The following is a 9,813-nucleotide window of genomic DNA, read 5'->3' as shown; positions in this document are numbered from 1 at the left end:
TAGTGGAGTGGAGTGGAGTAGGGGAACAGCAAACAGCCATTAAAGCAGCCAGCCGCCTACCCGCCACAATGGACCTACCTGTGTACACTAGATGGATGTGATGGAATGTACTGTCGTCCCTACATTTCAAGAAGAAGTAAGAATTGCAGTTGCAACAAACCCTTGCTTGCCTACAAAGAGAGCAGCAATTTGGATTTGTTACTATGTTACCTGGAAGAATAACAAACTGTGCAAGGATGGAGGTTGTAGGAGCAAAGAGAAGTTGTCTGTAAAGTTGGTGGATGCCTATTTTCCATTTTGCAGTCCCTTGTCTCCCTCTTGTGGCCTCCTGGAGGCAAGTAGCTGTGCAAAAAAAAGACAGCCTGGCGGCCGGCTGTTGCAGTGTTGCCCTCTCAGGCAACACTGAGTGACTGACTGAGCCGCACCGTCTTATATAAAGTTCAGACGGAACTTTGCACGTGTCATAGTGGAGCCCTCAGGATTCCAGAGCCAGCTTTCTGACATCATAATGGGGCCTGCCTCAGAGATAAAAGCCTGGGCCCAGGCAGTGTTGGTCAGTGCTGCTCAGCAGGCAGCACCGGACTGGATTGGATTAAAGCTGATACAAGGTGTGAAGGAACAAGGGGTGGCTGTGGGCATGCACTTGCTGCCGCTGCCAGTGTTTATCTGCATGGCAGGAGGGCATTTGGGCGTTGCCAGGAAGGCGTTTTTATGTAGATTCCTCCTCCTCTTTCAGCACTGCATTGTGGTGCAAGCAAAAGAAGCAAATCCTGTCTGGCTTCCTCTCCGGCCTTTATTCACCTCCCTCCCGCTTAGTAGCTGTAAATGTGTGTGAGCCTGCAGGGCCCCATGGAATTGCCTAGGAGTAGGCTGAATCAATCGCTGCAAGGGGTGAACAGCAGTATTAGGCAGGCTCGGTCAACGGCCGGCCCATTCGGGTTATCGCTTTCTCGGCCTTTTGGCTAAGATCAAGTGTAGTATCTGTTCTTATCAGTTTAATATCTGATACGTCCCCTATCTGGGGACCATATATTAAATGGATTTTTCGAACAGGGAGATGGAAATAGAGCTTGCTCTGTCCACTCCACGCATTGACCTGGTATTGCAGTATTTCCAGGACCGGTGCACCCTTCCCTTATGTGTTGACTAAAATCAGATTCCAAAAGTGCTATTTGTGTTTGCTATTGTTTTTGTCTTTCTGATGGGATCTCCCCTTTTAATCCCATTATTTCAACACCTGTTGGACAATGCATTTGTACAGTCATGTGTGATAATGAGCTCATTTATTAAATGCAATTAATTAATACATTGCCACCTCTTGTTGTGTGTGTGTGTGTGTGTGTGTGTGTGTGTGTGTGTGTGTGTGTGTGTGTGTGTGTGTGTGTGTCTTCTGTGTTTCTGTGTTTCCGGCATTTCACATTGGAACAGCTCATTCACCTTCCTTGTCTTCTCTCCGCCCTCCCTTTTAGGTAAGTTAAAGAGCTGCACCTGAGCCAGCCACTGATTGATGCAGCACCACAGTCAAATAGTGGAGTGGAGTGGAGTAGGGGAACAGCAAACAGCCATTAAAGCAGCCAGCCGCCTACCCGCCACAATGGACCTACCTGTGTACACTAGATGGATGTGATGGAATGTACTGTCGTCCCTACATTTCAAGAAGAAGTAAGAATTGCAGTTGCAACAAACCCTTGCTTGCCTACAAAGAGAGCAGCAATTTGGATTTGTTACTATGTTACCTGGAAGAATAACAAACTGTGCAAGGATGGAGGTTGTAGGAGCAAAGAGAAGTTGTCTGTAAAGTTGGTGGATGCCTATTTTCCATTTTGCAGTCCCTTGTCTCCCTCTTGTGGCCTCCTGGAGGCAAGTAGCTGTGCAAAAAAAAAGACAGCCTGGCGGCCGGCTGTTGCAGTGTTGCCCTCTCAGGCAACACTGAGTGACTGACTGAGCCGCACCGTCTTATATAAAGTTCAGACGGAACTTTGCACGTGTCATAGTGGAGCCCTCAGGATTCCAGAGCCAGCTTTCTGACATCATAATGGGGCCTGCCTCAGAGATAAAAGCCTGGGCCCAGGCAGTGTTGGTCAGTGCTGCTCAGCAGGCAGCACCGGACTGGATTGGATTAAAGCTGATACAAGGTGTGAAGGAACAAGGGGTGGCTGTGGGCATGCACTTGCTGCCGCTGCCAGTGTTTATCTGCATGGCAGGAGGGCATTTGGGCGTTGCCAGGAAGGCGTTTTTATGTAGATTCCTCCTCCTCTTTCAGCACTGCATTGTGGTGCAAGCAAAAGAAGCAAATCCTGTCTGGCTTCCTCTCCGGCCTTTATTCACCTCCCTCCCGCTTAGTAGCTGTAAATGTGTGTGAGCCTGCAGGGCCCCATGGAATTGCCTAGGAGTAGGCTGAATCAATCGCTGCAAGGGGTGAACAGCAGTATTAGGCAGGCTCGGTCAACGGCCGGCCCATTCGGGTTATCGCTTCTCGGCCTTTTGGCTAAGATCAAGTGTAGTATCTGTTCTTATCAGTTTAATATCTGATACGTCCCCTATCTGGGGACCATATATTAAATGGATTTTTCGAACAGGGAGATGGAAATAGAGCTTGCTCTGTCCACTCCACGCATTGACCTGGTATTGCAGTATTTCCAGGACCGGTGCACCCTTCCCTTATGTGTTGACTAAAATCAGATTCCAAAAGTGCTATTTGTGTTTGCTATTGTTTTTGTCTTTCTGATGGGATCTCCCCTTTTAATCCCATTATTTCAACACCTGTTGGACAATGCATTTGTACAGTCATGTGTGATAATGAGCTCATTTATTAAATGCAATTAATTAATACATTGCCACCTCTTGTTGTGTGTGTGTGTGTGTGTGTGTGTGTGTGTGTGTGTGTGTGTGTGTGTGTGTGTGTGTGTGTGTGTGTGTGTCTTCTGTGTTTCTGTGTTTCCGGCATTTCACATTGGAACAGCTCATTCACCTTCCTTGTCTTCTCTCCGCCCTCCCTTTTAGGTAAGTTAAAGAGCTGCACCTGAGCCAGCCACTGATTGATGCAGCACCACAGTCAAATAGTGGAGTGGAGTGGAGTAGGGGAACAGCAAACAGCCATTAAAGCAGCCAGCCGCCTACCCGCCACAATGGACCTACCTGTGTACACTAGATGGATGTGATGGAATGTACTGTCGTCCCTACATTTCAAGAAGAAGTAAGAATTGCAGTTGCAACAAACCCTTGCTTGCCTACAAAGAGAGCAGCAATTTGGATTTGTTACTATGTTACCTGGAAGAATAACAAACTGTGCAAGGATGGAGGTTGTAGGAGCAAAGAGAAGTTGTCTGTAAAGTTGGTGGATGCCTATTTTCCATTTTGCAGTCCCTTGTCTCCCTCTTGTGGAACATAGTAACAAATCCAAATTGCTGCTCTCTTTGTAGCGGGTAGGCGGCTGGCTGTTGCAGTGTTGCCCTCTCAGGCAACACTGAGTGACTGACTGAGCCGCACCGTCTTATATAAAGTTCAGACGGAACTTTGCACGTGTCATAGTGGAGCCCTCAGGATTCCAGAGCCAGCTTTCTGACATCATAATGGGGCCTGCCTCAGAGATAAAAGCCTGGGCCCAGGCAGTGTTGGTCAGTGCTGCTCAGCAGGCAGCACCGGACTGGATTGGATTAAAGCTGATACAAGGTGTGAAGGAACAAGGGGTGGCTGTGGGCATGCACTTGCTGCCGCTGCCAGTGTTTATCTGCATGGCAGGAGGGCATTTGGGCGTTGCCAGGAAGGCGTTTTTATGTAGATTCCTCCTCCTCTTTCAGCACTGCATTGTGGTGCAAGCAAAAGAAGCAAATCCTGTCTGGCTTCCTCTCCGGCCTTTATTCACCTCCTCCCGCTTAGTAGCTGTAAATGTGTGTGAGCCTGCAGGGCCCCATGGAATTGCCTAGGAGTAGGCTGAATCAATCGCTGCAAGGGGTGAACAGCAGTATTAGGCAGGCTCGGTCAACGGCCGGCCCATTCGGGTTATCGCTTCTCGGCCTTTTGGCTAAGATCAAGTGTAGTATCTGTTCTTATCAGTTTAATATCTGATACGTCCCCTATCTGGGGACCATATATTAAATGGATTTTTCGAACAGGGAGATGGAAATAGAGCTTGCTCTGTCCACTCCACGCATTGACCTGGTATTGCAGTATTTCCAGGACCGGTGCACCCTTCCCTTATGTGTTGACTAAAATCAGATTCCAAAAGTGCTATTTGTGTTTGCTATTGTTTTTGTCTTTCTGATGGGATCTCCCCTTTTAATCCCATTATTTCAACACCTGTTGGACAATGCATTTGTACAGTCATGTGTGATAATGAGCTCATTTATTAAATGCAATTAATTAATACATTGCCACCTCTTGTTGTGTGTGTGTGTGTGTGTGTGTGTGTGTGTGTGTGTGTGTGTGTGTGTGTGTGTGTGTCTTCTGTGTTTCTGTGTTTCCGGCATTTCACATTGGAACAGCTCATTCACCTTCCTTGTCTTCTCTCCGCCCTCCCTTTTAGGTAAGTTAAAGAGCTGCACCTGAGCCAGCCACTGATTGATGCAGCACCACAGTCAAATAGTGGAGTGGAGTGGAGTAGGGGAACAGCAAACAGCCATTAAAGCAGCCAGCCGCCTACCCGCCACAATGGACCTACCTGTGTACACTAGATGGATGTGATGGAATGTACTGTCGTCCCTACATTTCAAGAAGAAGTAAGAATTGCAGTTGCAACAAACCCTTGCTTGCCTACAAAGAGAGCAGCAATTTGGATTTGTTACTATGTTACCTGGAAGAATAACAAACTGTGCAAGGATGGAGGTTGTAGGAGCAAAGAGAAGTTGTCTGTAAAGTTGGTGGATGCCTATTTTCCATTTTGCAGTCCCTTGTCTCCCTCTTGTGGCCTCCTGGAGGCAAGTAGCTGTGCAAAAAAAAGACAGCCTGGCGGCCGGCTGTTGCAGTGTTGCCCTCTCAGGCAACACTGAGTGACTGACTGAGCCGCACCGTCTTATATAAAGTTCAGACGGAACTTTGCACGTGTCATAGTGGAGCCCTCAGGATTCCAGAGCCAGCTTTCTGACATCATAATGGGGCCTGCCTCAGAGATAAAAGCCTGGGCCCAGGCAGTGTTGGTCAGTGCTGCTCAGCAGGCAGCACCGGACTGGATTGGATTAAAGCTGATACAAGGTGTGAAGGAACAAGGGGTGGCTGTGGGCATGCACTTGCTGCCGCTGCCAGTGTTTATCTGCATGGCAGGAGGGCATTTGGGCGTTGCCAGGAAGGCGTTTTTATGTAGATTCCTCCTCCTCTTTCAGCACTGCATTGTGGTGCAAGCAAAAGAAGCAAATCCTGTCTGGCTTCCTCTCCGGCCTTTATTCACCTCCCTCCCGCTTAGTAGCTGTAAATGTGTGTGAGCCTGCAGGGCCCCATGGAATTGCCTAGGAGTAGGCTGAATCAATCGCTGCAAGGGGTGAACAGCAGTATTAGGCAGGCTCGGTCAACGGCCGGCCCATTCGGGTTATCGCTTCTCGGCCTTTTGGCTAAGATCAAGTGTAGTATCTGTTCTTATCAGTTTAATATCTGATACGTCCCCTATCTGGGGACCATATATTAAATGGATTTTTCGAACAGGGAGATGGAAATAGAGCTTGCTCTGTCCACTCCACGCATTGACCTGGTATTGCAGTATTTCCAGGACCGGTGCACCCTTCCCTTATGTGTTGACTAAAATCAGATTCCAAAAGTGCTATTTGTGTTTGCTATTGTTTTTGTCTTTCTGATGGGATCTCCCCTTTTAATCCCATTATTTCAACACCTGTTGGACAATGCATTTGTACAGTCATGTGTGATAATGAGCTCATTTATTAAATGCAATTAATTAATACATTGCCACCTCTTGTTGTGTGTGTGTGTGTGTGTGTGTGTGTGTGTGTGTGTGTGTGTGTGTGTGTGTGTGTGTGTGTGTGTCTTCTGTGTTTCTGTGTTTCCGGCATTTCACATTGGAACAGCTCATTCACCTTCCTTGTCTTCTCTCCGCCCTCCCTTTTAGGTAAGTTAAAGAGCTGCACCTGAGCCAGCCACTGATTGATGCAGCACCACAGTCAAATAGTGGAGTGGAGTGGAGTAGGGGAACAGCAAACAGCCATTAAAGCAGCCAGCCGCCTACCCGCCACAATGGACCTACCTGTGTACACTAGATGGATGTGATGGAATGTACTGTCGTCCCTACATTTCAAGAAGAAGTAAGAATTGCAGTTGCAACAAACCCTTGCTTGCCTACAAAGAGAGCAGCAATTTGGATTTGTTACTATGTTACCTGGAAGAATAACAAACTGTGCAAGGATGGAGGTTGTAGGAGCAAAGAGAAGTTGTCTGTAAAGTTGGTGGATGCCTATTTTCCATTTTGCAGTCCCTTGTCTCCCTCTTGTGGCCTCCTGGAGGCAAGTAGCTGTGCAAAAAAAAGACAGCCTGGCGGCCGGCTGTTGCAGTGTTGCCCTCTCAGGCAACACTGAGTGACTGACTGAGCCGCACCGTCTTATATAAAGTTCAGACGGAACTTTGCACGTGTCATAGTGGAGCCCTCAGGATTCCAGAGCCAGCTTTCTGACATCATAATGGGGCCTGCCTCAGAGATAAAAGCCTGGGCCCAGGCAGTGTTGGTCAGTGCTGCTCAGCAGGCAGCACCGGACTGGATTGGATTAAAGCTGATACAAGGTGTGAAGGAACAAGGGGTGGCTGTGGGCATGCACTTGCTGCCGCTGCCAGTGTTTATCTGCATGGCAGGAGGGCATTTGGGCGTTGCCAGGAAGGCGTTTTTATGTAGATTCCTCCTCCTCTTTCAGCACTGCATTGTGGTGCAAGCAAAAGAAGCAAATCCTGTCTGGCTTCCTCTCCGGCCTTTATTCACCTCCCTCCCGCTTAGTAGCTGTAAATGTGTGTGAGCCTGCAGGGCCCCATGGAATTGCCTAGGAGTAGGCTGAATCAATCGCTGCAAGGGGTGAACAGCAGTATTAGGCAGGCTCGGTCAACGGCCGGCCCATTCGGGTTATCGCTTCTCGGCCTTTTGGCTAAGATCAAGTGTAGTATCTGTTCTTATCAGTTTAATATCTGATACGTCCCCTATCTGGGGACCATATATTAAATGGATTTTTCGAACAGGGAGATGGAAATAGAGCTTGCTCTGTCCACTCCACGCATTGACCTGGTATTGCAGTATTTCCAGGACCGGTGCACCCTTCCCTTATGTGTTGACTAAAATCAGATTCCAAAAGTGCTATTTGTGTTTGCTATTGTTTTTGTCTTTCTGATGGGATCTCCCCTTTTAATCCCATTATTTCAACACCTGTTGGACAATGCATTTGTACAGTCATGTGTGATAATGAGCTCATTTATTAAATGCAATTAATTAATACATTGCCACCTCTTGTTGTGTGTGTGTGTGTGTGTGTGTGTGTGTGTGTGTGTGTGTGTGTGTGTGTGTGTGTGTGTGTGTGTCTTCTGTGTTTCTGTGTTTCCGGCATTTCACATTGGAACAGCTCATTCACCTTCCTTGTCTTCTCTCCGCCCTCCCTTTTAGGTAAGTTAAAGAGCTGCACCTGAGCCAGCCACTGATTGATGCAGCACCACAGTCAAATAGTGGAGTGGAGTGGAGTAGGGGAACAGCAAACAGCCATTAAAGCAGCCAGCCGCCTACCCGCCACAATGGACCTACCTGTGTACACTAGATGGATGTGATGGAATGTACTGTCGTCCCTACATTTCAAGAAGAAGTAAGAATTGCAGTTGCAACAAACCCTTGCTTGCCTACAAAGAGAGCAGCAATTTGGATTTGTTACTATGTTACCTGGAAGAATAACAAACTGTGCAAGGATGGAGGTTGTAGGAGCAAAGAGAAGTTGTCTGTAAAGTTGGTGGATGCCTATTTTCCATTTTGCAGTCCCTTGTCTCCCTCTTGTGGCCTCCTGGAGGCAAGTAGCTGTGCAAAAAAAAGACAGCCTGGCGGCCGGCTGTTGCAGTGTTGCCCTCTCAGGCAACACTGAGTGACTGACTGAGCCGCACCGTCTTATATAAAGTTCAGACGGAACTTTGCACGTGTCATAGTGGAGCCCTCAGGATTCCAGAGCCAGCTTTCTGACATCATAATGGGGCCTGCCTCAGAGATAAAAGCCTGGGCCCAGGCAGTGTTGGTCAGTGCTGCTCAGCAGGCAGCACCGGACTGGATTGGATTAAAGCTGATACAAGGTGTGAAGGAACAAGGGGTGGCTGTGGGCATGCACTTGCTGCCGCTGCCAGTGTTTATCTGCATGGCAGGAGGGCATTTGGGCGTTGCCAGGAAGGCGTTTTTATGTAGATTCCTCCTCCTCTTTCAGCACTGCATTGTGGTGCAAGCAAAAGAAGCAAATCCTGTCTGGCTTCCTCTCCGGCCTTTATTCACCTCCCTCCCGCTTAGTAGCTGTAAATGTGTGTGAGCCTGCAGGGCCCCATGGAATTGCCTAGGAGTAGGCTGAATCAATCGCTGCAAGGGGTGAACAGCAGTATTAGGCAGGCTCGGTCAACGGCCGGCCCATTCGGGTTATCGCTTCTCGGCCTTTTGGCTAAGATCAAGTGTAGTATCTGTTCTTATCAGTTTAATATCTGATACGTCCCCTATCTGGGGACCATATATTAAATGGATTTTTCGAACAGGGAGATGGAAATAGAGCTTGCTCTGTCCACTCCACGCATTGACCTGGTATTGCAGTATTTCCAGGACCGGTGCACCCTTCCCTTATGTGTTGACTAAAATCAGATTCCAAAAGTGCTATTTGTGTTTGCTATTGTTTTTGTCTTTCTGATGGGATCTCCCCTTTTAATCCCATTATTTCAACACCTGTTGGACAATGCATTTGTACAGTCATGTGTGATAATGAGCTCATTTATTAAATGCAATTAATTAATACATTGCCACCTCTTGTTGTGTGTGTGTGTGTGTGTGTGTGTGTGTGTGTGTGTGTGTGTGTGTGTGTGTGTGTGTGTGTGTGTGTGTCTTCTGTGTTTCTGTGTTTCCGGCATTTCACATTGGAACAGCTCATTCACCTTCCTTGTCTTCTCTCCGCCCTCCCTTTTAGGTAAGTTAAAGAGCTGCACCTGAGCCAGCCACTGATTGATGCAGCACCACAGTCAAATAGTGGAGTGGAGTGGAGTAGGGGAACAGCAAACAGCCATTAAAGCAGCCAGCCGCCTACCCGCCACAATGGACCTACCTGTGTACACTAGATGGATGTGATGGAATGTACTGTCGTCCCTACATTTCAAGAAGAAGTAAGAATTGCAGTTGCAACAAACCCTTGCTTGCCTACAAAGAGAGCAGCAATTTGGATTTGTTACTATGTTACCTGGAAGAATAACAAACTGTGCAAGGATGGAGGTTGTAGGAGCAAAGAGAAGTTGTCTGTAAAGTTGGTGGATGCCTATTTTCCATTTTGCAGTCCCTTGTCTCCCTCTTGTGGCCTCCTGGAGGCAAGTAGCTGTGCAAAAAAAAGACAGCCTGGCGGCCGGCTGTTGCAGTGTTGCCCTCTCAGGCAACACTGAGTGACTGACTGAGCCGCACCGTCTTATATAAAGTTCAGACGGAACTTTGCACGTGTCATAGTGGAGCCCTCAGGATTCCAGAGCCAGCTTTCTGACATCATAATGGGGCCTGCCTCAGAGATAAAAGCCTGGGCCCAGGCAGTGTTGGTCAGTGCTGCTCAGCAGGCAGCACCGGACTGGATTGGATTAAAGCTGATACAAGGTGTGAAGGAACAAGGGGTGGCTGTGGGCATGCACTTG

General features: G+C 48.0%; 6 non-coding genes across 6 annotated transcripts; all 6 read left to right on the top strand.

Annotated features, from left to right (window-relative positions):
* Positions 1-941: 941 nt before the first annotated feature.
* LOC142722966 (U2 spliceosomal RNA) lies at positions 942-1,133 on the top strand. The gene has a single exon (XR_012875226.1). It is a non-coding gene; the product is annotated as a U2 spliceosomal RNA (small nuclear RNA).
* A 1,335-nt stretch (positions 1,134-2,468) lies between these two features.
* On the top strand, positions 2,469-2,659 carry LOC142722965 (U2 spliceosomal RNA). Its single transcript, XR_012875225.1, has one exon. It is a non-coding gene; the product is annotated as a U2 spliceosomal RNA (small nuclear RNA).
* Positions 2,660-4,004: 1,345 nt separating this feature from the next.
* Positions 4,005-4,195, top strand: LOC142722964 (U2 spliceosomal RNA). Its single transcript, XR_012875224.1, has one exon. It is a non-coding gene; the product is annotated as a U2 spliceosomal RNA (small nuclear RNA).
* A 1,328-nt stretch (positions 4,196-5,523) lies between these two features.
* LOC142722963 (U2 spliceosomal RNA) lies at positions 5,524-5,714 on the top strand. The gene has a single exon (XR_012875222.1). It is a non-coding gene; the product is annotated as a U2 spliceosomal RNA (small nuclear RNA).
* A 1,336-nt stretch (positions 5,715-7,050) lies between these two features.
* On the top strand, positions 7,051-7,241 carry LOC142722962 (U2 spliceosomal RNA). The gene has a single exon (XR_012875221.1). It is a non-coding gene; the product is annotated as a U2 spliceosomal RNA (small nuclear RNA).
* Positions 7,242-8,577: 1,336 nt separating this feature from the next.
* LOC142722961 (U2 spliceosomal RNA) lies at positions 8,578-8,768 on the top strand. Its single transcript, XR_012875220.1, has one exon. It is a non-coding gene; the product is annotated as a U2 spliceosomal RNA (small nuclear RNA).
* Positions 8,769-9,813: the final 1,045 nt, after the last annotated feature.

Source organism: Rhinoderma darwinii, unplaced genomic scaffold (genome assembly GCF_050947455.1).
Source record: "Rhinoderma darwinii isolate aRhiDar2 unplaced genomic scaffold, aRhiDar2.hap1 Scaffold_546, whole genome shotgun sequence".
NCBI lineage: Eukaryota > Metazoa > Chordata > Amphibia > Anura > Rhinodermatidae > Rhinoderma > Rhinoderma darwinii.
The sequence above is the reverse complement of the archived record's forward strand: the minus strand, read 5'-3'. Positions and strand labels throughout refer to the sequence as shown.